Source organism: Adiantum capillus-veneris, chromosome 12 (assembly GCF_014529385.1).
Source record: "Adiantum capillus-veneris isolate H3 chromosome 12, ASM1452938v2, whole genome shotgun sequence".
Taxonomy (NCBI): Eukaryota; Viridiplantae; Streptophyta; class Polypodiopsida; order Polypodiales; family Pteridaceae; genus Adiantum; species Adiantum capillus-veneris.
In genome coordinates this window covers 94,564,297-94,572,807 of record NC_140942.1, presented here as the reverse complement: position 1 = coordinate 94,572,807, position 8,511 = coordinate 94,564,297, and the positions used below count along the sequence as shown (strand labels likewise).

Sequence of the window (8,511 nt, the reverse complement as noted above, 5' to 3'; positions counted from 1 at the left end):
TTGACCATTTAATCATTTCCGGCTTGATACCTTAAAGATCTGCTGCTTTGTGTGTGGCCAACTTTTTGAGCCTACCCCATCATCTTATAAATAGATCTCCTAGCAAGGTTTTGCAGAAGGATTCAGTGGTGGCAGAGATGGTATGGTCAGGCAAAATGCCCTCATACAAACATCTCAAAGTCTTTGGCTGTGAGGCATATACTCATGTTCCAAAGGAATTTAGGAACAAACTTGAGCCAAAGAGTAGAAAGTGCATCTTTCTAGGCTATGGTAATTCTGGTGAGATGGGGTACAGACTTTGGGATCCCGAATCCAGAAAGGTTATCCGCAGCAATGATGTTCACTTTAATGAAGCCAAATATCATTCTAAACCAGAGAGGGTTGAGGAGATTAGAAGAGTTGTCTTCCAAGAAGATGGACCTGCACGTGCAAGACAAAATGTCAGGGCTCAAGAGGAGCAAGGACAGGATAGAGTGGAACCACAGGTTGTGGCTAAGCCTGAGCCACCTATTTTGCGTAGATCTGGACGTATCACGCGACCTCCTGATAGGTTTGTTCCATCTATGAACTATGTCATGTTGACTGATTGCAATGAGCCTTCATGTTACAAGGAAGCAGTGCAAATGAAGGACTCCAGAAATTGGCAATTGGCCATGCAGTCAGAGATGACATCTTTGCATAAAAACCAGACATGGAAGCTAGTTAAATTACCACAGGGCAAAAAGGCTCTACCTTGTAAATGGGTTTACAGGTATAAGATCACCGCTCATGATAGTCAGCCAAAGTACAAAGCAAGGCTTGTTGCCAAGGGCTTTAAGCAAGAACAAGGCATTGACTTTGATGAAGTCTTCTCTCCGGTGGTCAAGATGACTACATTGAGATGCTTTCTTGCATTGGTTGCCATATTAGATTTGGTGTTGCACCAAATGGATGTCAAGACAGTGTTCTTGCATGGTGATTTAGATGTGGAAATTTACATGTAGCAGCCAGAAGGGTTTGTTGAGAAAGGCAAGGAAGATTTGGTATGCCAGTTGTTAAAGAGTATTTATGGCTTAAAACAATCACCGAGGGCATGGTACCATAAGTTCCACAAGTTTATGCTTTCTCAAGGCTACAAACGTAGTGAGTTCGATCACTGTCTATATACAAAGAAGGCTAAGGATGGCAGTTGGCTAGTCCTTATTTTGTATGTGGATGACATGTTGATTGTTGGCAAGCACTTGGAAGAAATTTCAGCTTTGAAGTCAAAGATGGCAAAATTGTTTGACATGAAAGACATGGGTGAGGCAAGTCATATACTTGGTATGCGCATTGAGAGAGACAGATCAAAGAAGTTGATTTGGTTATCTCAAACAGAGTATATTGACGAGGTTTTGCAACGTTTCAATATGGAGAACGGAAAGGCATTGAGTGTTCCATTGCCACCATATGTGAAACTTAGCAAACAAGATTGTCTTGTGTCTAAGGAAGAACAGGCTGAAATGGATAAGATTCCATATGCGTCTGTAGTGGGTAGTTTGATGTATGCAATGATTGCTACTCGCCCAGACATTGCATTTGCAGTGGGAGTAGTAAGTCGACACATGTCAAACCCAAGCAAGAAACATTGGGAGGCAGTGAAAGGAATATTGAGATACCTGAAAGCTACAAAGAGTATGCGTATATGCTATGGGAGTCAGGAGCTAAGTGTAAAGGGTTTTACAGACTCAGATTATGCAGGTGACTTAGACAACCGAAGGTCTACGTCAGGGTATGTCTTTACATTGGCTGGTGGAGCAGTATCATGGCATTCTAGATTACAAGATTGTGTTACTCAGTCTACTACAGAGGCTGAATATGTTGCAGCATCAGAGGCATGCAAAGAATCAATTTGGCTTAATCGACTAGTAACAGATTTGGGAATCAAAGAAGAGATGCCTGTGTTATATTGTGATAGTCAAAGTGCTATACAATTGGCTCGCAATCCAGTTTATCACTCAAAGACAAAGCATGTGGATGTGAAGTATCATTTCATCACGGAAATGCTCGAGGATAAGCAACTTCAGCTTGTCAAAGTTCACACCACAAAAAATCATGTTGGTCTACTTACAAAAGAACTTCCCTCAGAGAGCTTTGCGCATTTTCACAAGCAGCTAGGTGTAGGGTAGTACATCACTTCTCTACATCTCTTGTATATTAGCTTGTATAGTAGCTTCTCTCACACTTAAAGTACCACATTGGACTTTAAGTGGGAGGTTGTTGGGGTATAAAGCCCAATGTGGTCGCCCAGGTAAGTGGGCGGGCCGCCAGGAATGTACACATATTCTTTTGTAAAAACCTATTAAGAACTCACTATGCTCTACACATTATAGTAGAGCGAGTTCACCATATCCTCGTGCTCTTCTTCTCGCACTCTCTCTCGCGTCGCACTTCCGCTCGTACTCCTTCACAATACAACGCCCATCATGGACCTGAAGGGCCAACCCCTGAAGATAGAGATTATAGAAGAGATGGTTAGAGAAGCCTTACATTTGGCACAAGAGAATCAAACATTGATGAACATCTCTTTTTCTTTGTAAAAAAACATGCAAACCTTCAGAAATTAGGATCCCTACATTGAGCTTACATGGTGCCAGCTTTGCACTTCCAAATCAAGCTAGCTCTTCACCTTCACACAAACTAACAAGTGTCATAGGTTTAGCTTGCCTAAGACAAAAATTAGAGCATTTTTTGATTATTGTAATAGTGTGTCCGGTTTTGTTGGTATTCTTTAAGGCAAGCTTTAAATTTTCCTACAAACTTAATTATAAAATACATGATCTTGGGTAAGTTTTGCACCAGTTATGTCAATGTTACGTTGCTAACATCATTGTTTGCTTCGACACTGTTTGTGTTGTCTAGAGGTGGGGGTATGAGAGAGCCTTTTCTAACTTTGCCAAAATCAACAGTGGCTGTATGGTAGAGGCTTTGTTCGCTAACAACAAAAGGAGGCACGCTTCAACTCTCCCCAATGGGAAAGCTCTCTTAGCCTTTCTTCCATTCAGCCTTCCAACCAGTGTTCATGAAAAACCAAATTCCCAACATGAGAAATTTCCCTACCCAAATTTTTCAAAGAGGCATTTGTGAATTTGAAAGGGAAGCTTCCCTTTGGCTCAAAAAATGAGGGTTCCTTTTCCTCTTGGACCAAAAGTGAAAGGACATATTTCCTTTCTCTTTACTTTTAAGAATTTTCCAAGGTTTAGAGCTTTACAAGAGCAAAATTAAACCTAAAAATATGTATAACATGATATCATGAGTGATCTAGTGGTTCTGGACTATAAAAACCAACAAAAAGTCTATGTTTCATTCTCTATTTTTGAGTTACATACTTAAACAAGGAAAGAAAAATGTAACCCTAAAAGTAAGTGACAAAATAAGACAATAGTACTCAAAGTTACTAATTAAAAAGTTCTCTAAAGAAAGCTAAAAAAAACTGACTTTAGTAACATAACATTTTCAAAAGCTTACTTGAGTTTTGAAGTCCTTTGAAAGTCCATTTGATATAAAATAAGTAGTACACCTTATTTTCATCCCAATAATGACTTTAAAAAAGACTTTCAACAAAAACTCATCAAGGTGTTAGGCTTTAGCACAACCAAAATCAACTTTATAAAAGAAAGATAACATTATCAAGGGTGGGCCTGAGAAGTAGAAAAAACTCTTGAAAAGATGGAGGGTATTCCAAGAGAGGTTCAAAAAGCCTTCTAGTCATGAAAAGGCTCAAAATACCAATACCTCCAAAGGTTCTCTTCAAAATAATACTACCTTCTACAAAAGGGTGCTTGAACATCATTTGGTTGACAAAAAGACATAACCAAGTTCATACATGTGCTTCCACAAAAAAGAGTCTCAAAGCATCCACATAAAAAATACTACCATCCACAAAATTTCAAGGTGTTCGTTGGCCAAAAAGACATAACCATGCCCATACATGTGCTTGCACAAAAAGGAGTCTTGCATCCACATCAAGTCATACATCAATGGTTGACATCCCTCCTTGAGTGAAGAGATGCCTATTTGTATCACTTTTCCAAAGCTACATTGCATTTGAAAGGTCCAAATCATCTCTACCTTCAATGGCAATTGTCATCAATGCATTCAAGCTCTCTATCTCTAGTCGTTTCCTCCATTTGGTTTTGATTTTAGTGCGGGCACTAAATCCCCTCTCACAAATTGCACTACTACAACATTGTACAAGAGCAATTTGAGAAAGCTTCAATATATTAGGGAAAACATCTTTCCAAGTGACATTATTTGCAAGCAAAGAAGCCATTTCAACAAGGCTCATTTTGGAAATCAATGCCGGCTTGGTGTTTGAATTTCCTAAACTCAACCTTGAAGGCCTCCCCATCAAGAATAGGAGCAAATGACACACTTCCAACCCTTTTGGCAAAACCATAGAATAGAGCAATCTTATCACATTCATCATTCTCGTAATCCTTGAGCAATCTCTCATCCATAGGATGTTGAGATGGAACCAATATTTTGATTGCATTCAAAATGGAATTATCAACAAAGCGCTTTTCAAGGCATTCACAAAGTTTCTTTGCATACTTGAATTGAAAATCTAAAGCTTTATGCAAATCCACACCTTCAACATCCCTTGTGATTTTTTGACCAAAAAACATGTCTCCCTTCAAGGAGGTCCTCAAAGCATGCATGTAACCATTGCTTGCACCATAATCGGGCATGATAGGGTATCCACCAATACCTCTTTGAGCCGCATTCAAGTCTATGACACGCTCATCCAAGTACTCATCCTTAATACATAGGATTGTGCTTGTGACTATTCCATGAATGGTGGTCACATAGTCCTTTTTGAAATCTCAAGCTCAAGTCCATTACCTTTTGCAAGATATCGGCAAGAAAATGCATAGCATATAAGCATTCAAAAGTGCTCAAAAAATCATACAAATCTTTGTGTTCCTTCTCCAAAGCGACAAGCAATGCATCCATTGACTTACAAATTTTTGTAAAGCATGATGACTAAGCCAACGTATCTCAAAGATACGTTGCATTTTAATTACCTCACAATCAAATTCCTCTTGTAAACATTTCAAGGCATCCATTCGATTAGCACTACTTGTAAAATAGTTAGCTATGCCATTCACAAGAACATCAATTCTTTTTGCAAAAGCAATTTTCTTACTTGTGTCGGATGTGGCTAGATTTGTGCGGTGTGCAACGCAATGTATAGACGTTAACATTGGATTCACCTTTTTAAGGAGTGTAGCCACTCCTTTTTTCCTACCCACCATTGTGTTGCAACCATCGGATCCAAATGCAATCAATTTTGAGAGGTCCAAATTAGACTTCTCTAATTCAAGCATGATGGTGTCAAAAATCCCCTTTGCGGTGTTATCATTGGTGCGAATAATGCCATAAAATGCATTGCAAGGCATAGATCCATCCTCTAAATAAGAAAGGTACATAACCAAATGGTGATGAATGGAAATATCCGTAGACTCATCCACCACCACTCCAAACCATGGACTCTCCCGTACCTTTTCTAATGATTCATGCATTATGGAATTTGCAATACATTGCAACATTTCAGAGCAAGCTTTATCATCATCATAGAGGCTTGTCATCGATTTCACATCCAAATCCTTCATTAAAGCAAGCAAAGAAGGATATAATAAAATTGACAAATTGTTTCTCCCAATAAAGTAAGCCGCTTTGAACAAGTTATGCAAGGAGTCTTCTTGAGTTGCATGCATCTTCTTCAAACCCTTTTGCATAGCCGGTTTTCCAAACACTAATGCATTTCTTGCATCCCTATGGCATTGTGTGCGTGCATGGCTAAGAAGGTTACTTGTTTGAAAATTTTAGATCCTTTCTTAGAATAACTACATCTAGCATGTGGATACTCCGAGCAATACGTGCAAAAAAGTCTTACCTTTTTATCATCATACACAAGCCAAGGTTTAAATCGGTCCAACCATTCATCTTGCCATAGCTTTCTACGAACCTTTTTCTTATCCGACTCCGTACTAACCTCTCTTATATTCTCATTGTCAACATCAATAACAATGGTGGAAGATTTCTTACCGGCTTTCTCATCAATTCTTGCCTTTTTCGAAGCTATCTTTGTCAAGGTTCCATATTGCACCAAAGAACGTTGATTACTCTTTCGATCCATGGTACTATACAAAAGCACCGCAACAAATCATTTAGTTTATAACACCTTGCTCCACTTGTAAAACAATTAAAATTTCACATTTGAAGAGATTTTTGAACAAAATCAAAACTAATAAACATTCTTAGCTTAGCTTAATATCGTGCAGTTTTCAATTTTGAAAATGCCGATTGAAGGCGGGAAAAAAGAGACATGCCGTCCCAAAATAGAGAAAAATAATGAAAAAGCCCTAAACATAAACTTAAGGACCTCGCTGCAAATTCAAGAAAAGAAATTTTGTATAACAATGCAAAAATCCAAAACACAAACTTAATTTCTAAAATTTTCTCTCGACAAATTCAAGAAAAAGAATTTCATATGTTGGAAAAAATGATTGTGCGGATACATGTAGTTACAGGAGCGATTCTTGAGCCTTGTTCCATGCGGCGGCCTGTAGGAAAATCACCTTCTTCCCCTTAAGAGACCGCAGGCGAGCCTTTGCCCAATGCTAAGGTCCACCTGCTGACTTGCCTCCGCCTGCTACTGCTGCTGCCCTCAGTACGCACTACGCAGTGCGCGCTTTTAGCACTCTTGAGTCCTAGCTCTTCTCGGACTGGACCACAACAATCATACACGCTGCTGCACGCTGCACGCTGCCAAAAACGGCGGCGGCGGCGGCGGCTGAGGAATCGACTCAAGACGTCGGACGGCCTGTAGTCTGCTGTAGCGGCCAGTCTGAGCAGTAAGCCGTGGTCGCTCTCTCTCTCTCTCTCTCTCTCTCTTTGTGTATGTATGCGAGCTGGGCTGCAGCCTGCGGGCTGCGTTGTGTCTTCAAAGTTCAATCAACCAGTGAAATGCTTTGGCGTCGTGGCGATGTTGGGTGGTGTGAGTCGTGACCGTGTGAGCACCTCAGTGAGTCAGCACGCTGCACTATAGTCTGCGAGTCAGCACTGTAGTCTGCGAACACGGTCTGTGAGGCAACGAGGCTTGCTGCTCGGCACTTGAGGCTTGAGCACTGGAGTGACGAGTCTAGACGTTGTGCAATGTGATTCCTGAAGTGCAGTGCAGCAAAAGTTAAAACTATAAAACATAATATGCATTTTGAATTTTGGGCTCCATGTAACTTGTAAGTTGTAAGGTAGCGGTGAGCACCGTAGGCTGTAGCCTGTAGCTTAATGACAATATTAAGTTGAATTAACGCTCACAGAGTGAGTCACTGAGTTGTACATATTTGAAAATTGAATTTGATGAAAATTTGTTAATCTTTGAAATTTGAATCCGAGACTTGAGTCCCGACTCCAGAGGCCAAGTGGCAAGACTCTTTATCTCTTTCTCACTGTTCAAACTTCACATACACTCATATATATATATATATATATATATATATATATATATATATATATATATAAAATCAGGCTTCCTCTTCACTTATATACAAAAAGGGCAATCTCTTTTTTGTAGAGATTTAATAAGGGGATTTTCCTCCTTGTTGCTAGGCATTAAGGCATATCTCCTTTTCGACCAAATATTCGCCTCTACCAGCTTCCTTTTGGAGACCACTCCGAAGGGCGAAATCACTTTGCCAAACGGCAAGAATGTGAACTAAGACACATTTTTCCCGAACACTGCTTCCAGCCTCGAGGTTTTGATGGAAGAGTCAGCATCCAACTTCGAAGGGCTTGCTCCTTGACTGTTCGACTCAAGGAATCAGCATGGGAGGCACACATTATCTTTGACACGTGGTCCTCTCTAATTGGTTGCTTGCTATAAGTCGAATCAAAATGAGGGTACCTTTTATGAATAAAGTATAATAAGTAAATTAATAGCATCATGATTACTAGATAGTGACGTGGCAGAGCATCCGAGGGTTTTGGTCTAATAATAATAATAATAATAATAATAAAGCTGTTCTGTAAGGTTAGAAAAGCCAAAGATATCTGAAACCCAATCAGTCAGTGCCACGTTGTAGGCATACGGACGGGTCACCGTCCGTAAGTTATTTTATTTTATTTTATAAAGCAAAAAATTAAAAAGTTTTTACTTTTCTTTACATTTTTCCTTTCAGATTCCAGTACGTATTTTCTTGTACATTGTAAACTAATAACAAATCGGTACGCTCAAGCCTCGATATTAAAAAGAAATCAATAATTTACGAGTTTCATTTATTTTAAAAAAGCAGGCTTTCGATGAATTATTTTATTCTGGAAATGCCCTTTGGTCCGGTCAAAAGAGACTATTTTGATTTTACTTTCATTTTATTGAAAGTTATTTTACATTTTATGCTGGGGTAATTGCATTTCGGTCCGCCTTCCTCGCATGTGCGCTCAACTCAAGCACTACGCCCTTTTCTTCTTCGGTGTTGACCCACCAATATC

At 39.5% G+C, this 8,511-nt stretch overlaps 1 pseudogene; it reads right to left on the bottom strand.

Moving 5' to 3' along the window:
* Positions 1–3,988: 3,988 nt before the first annotated feature.
* On the bottom strand, positions 3,989–5,759 carry LOC147446161 (uncharacterized; annotated as a pseudogene).
* Between the last annotated feature and the right edge of the window lie 2,752 nt (positions 5,760–8,511).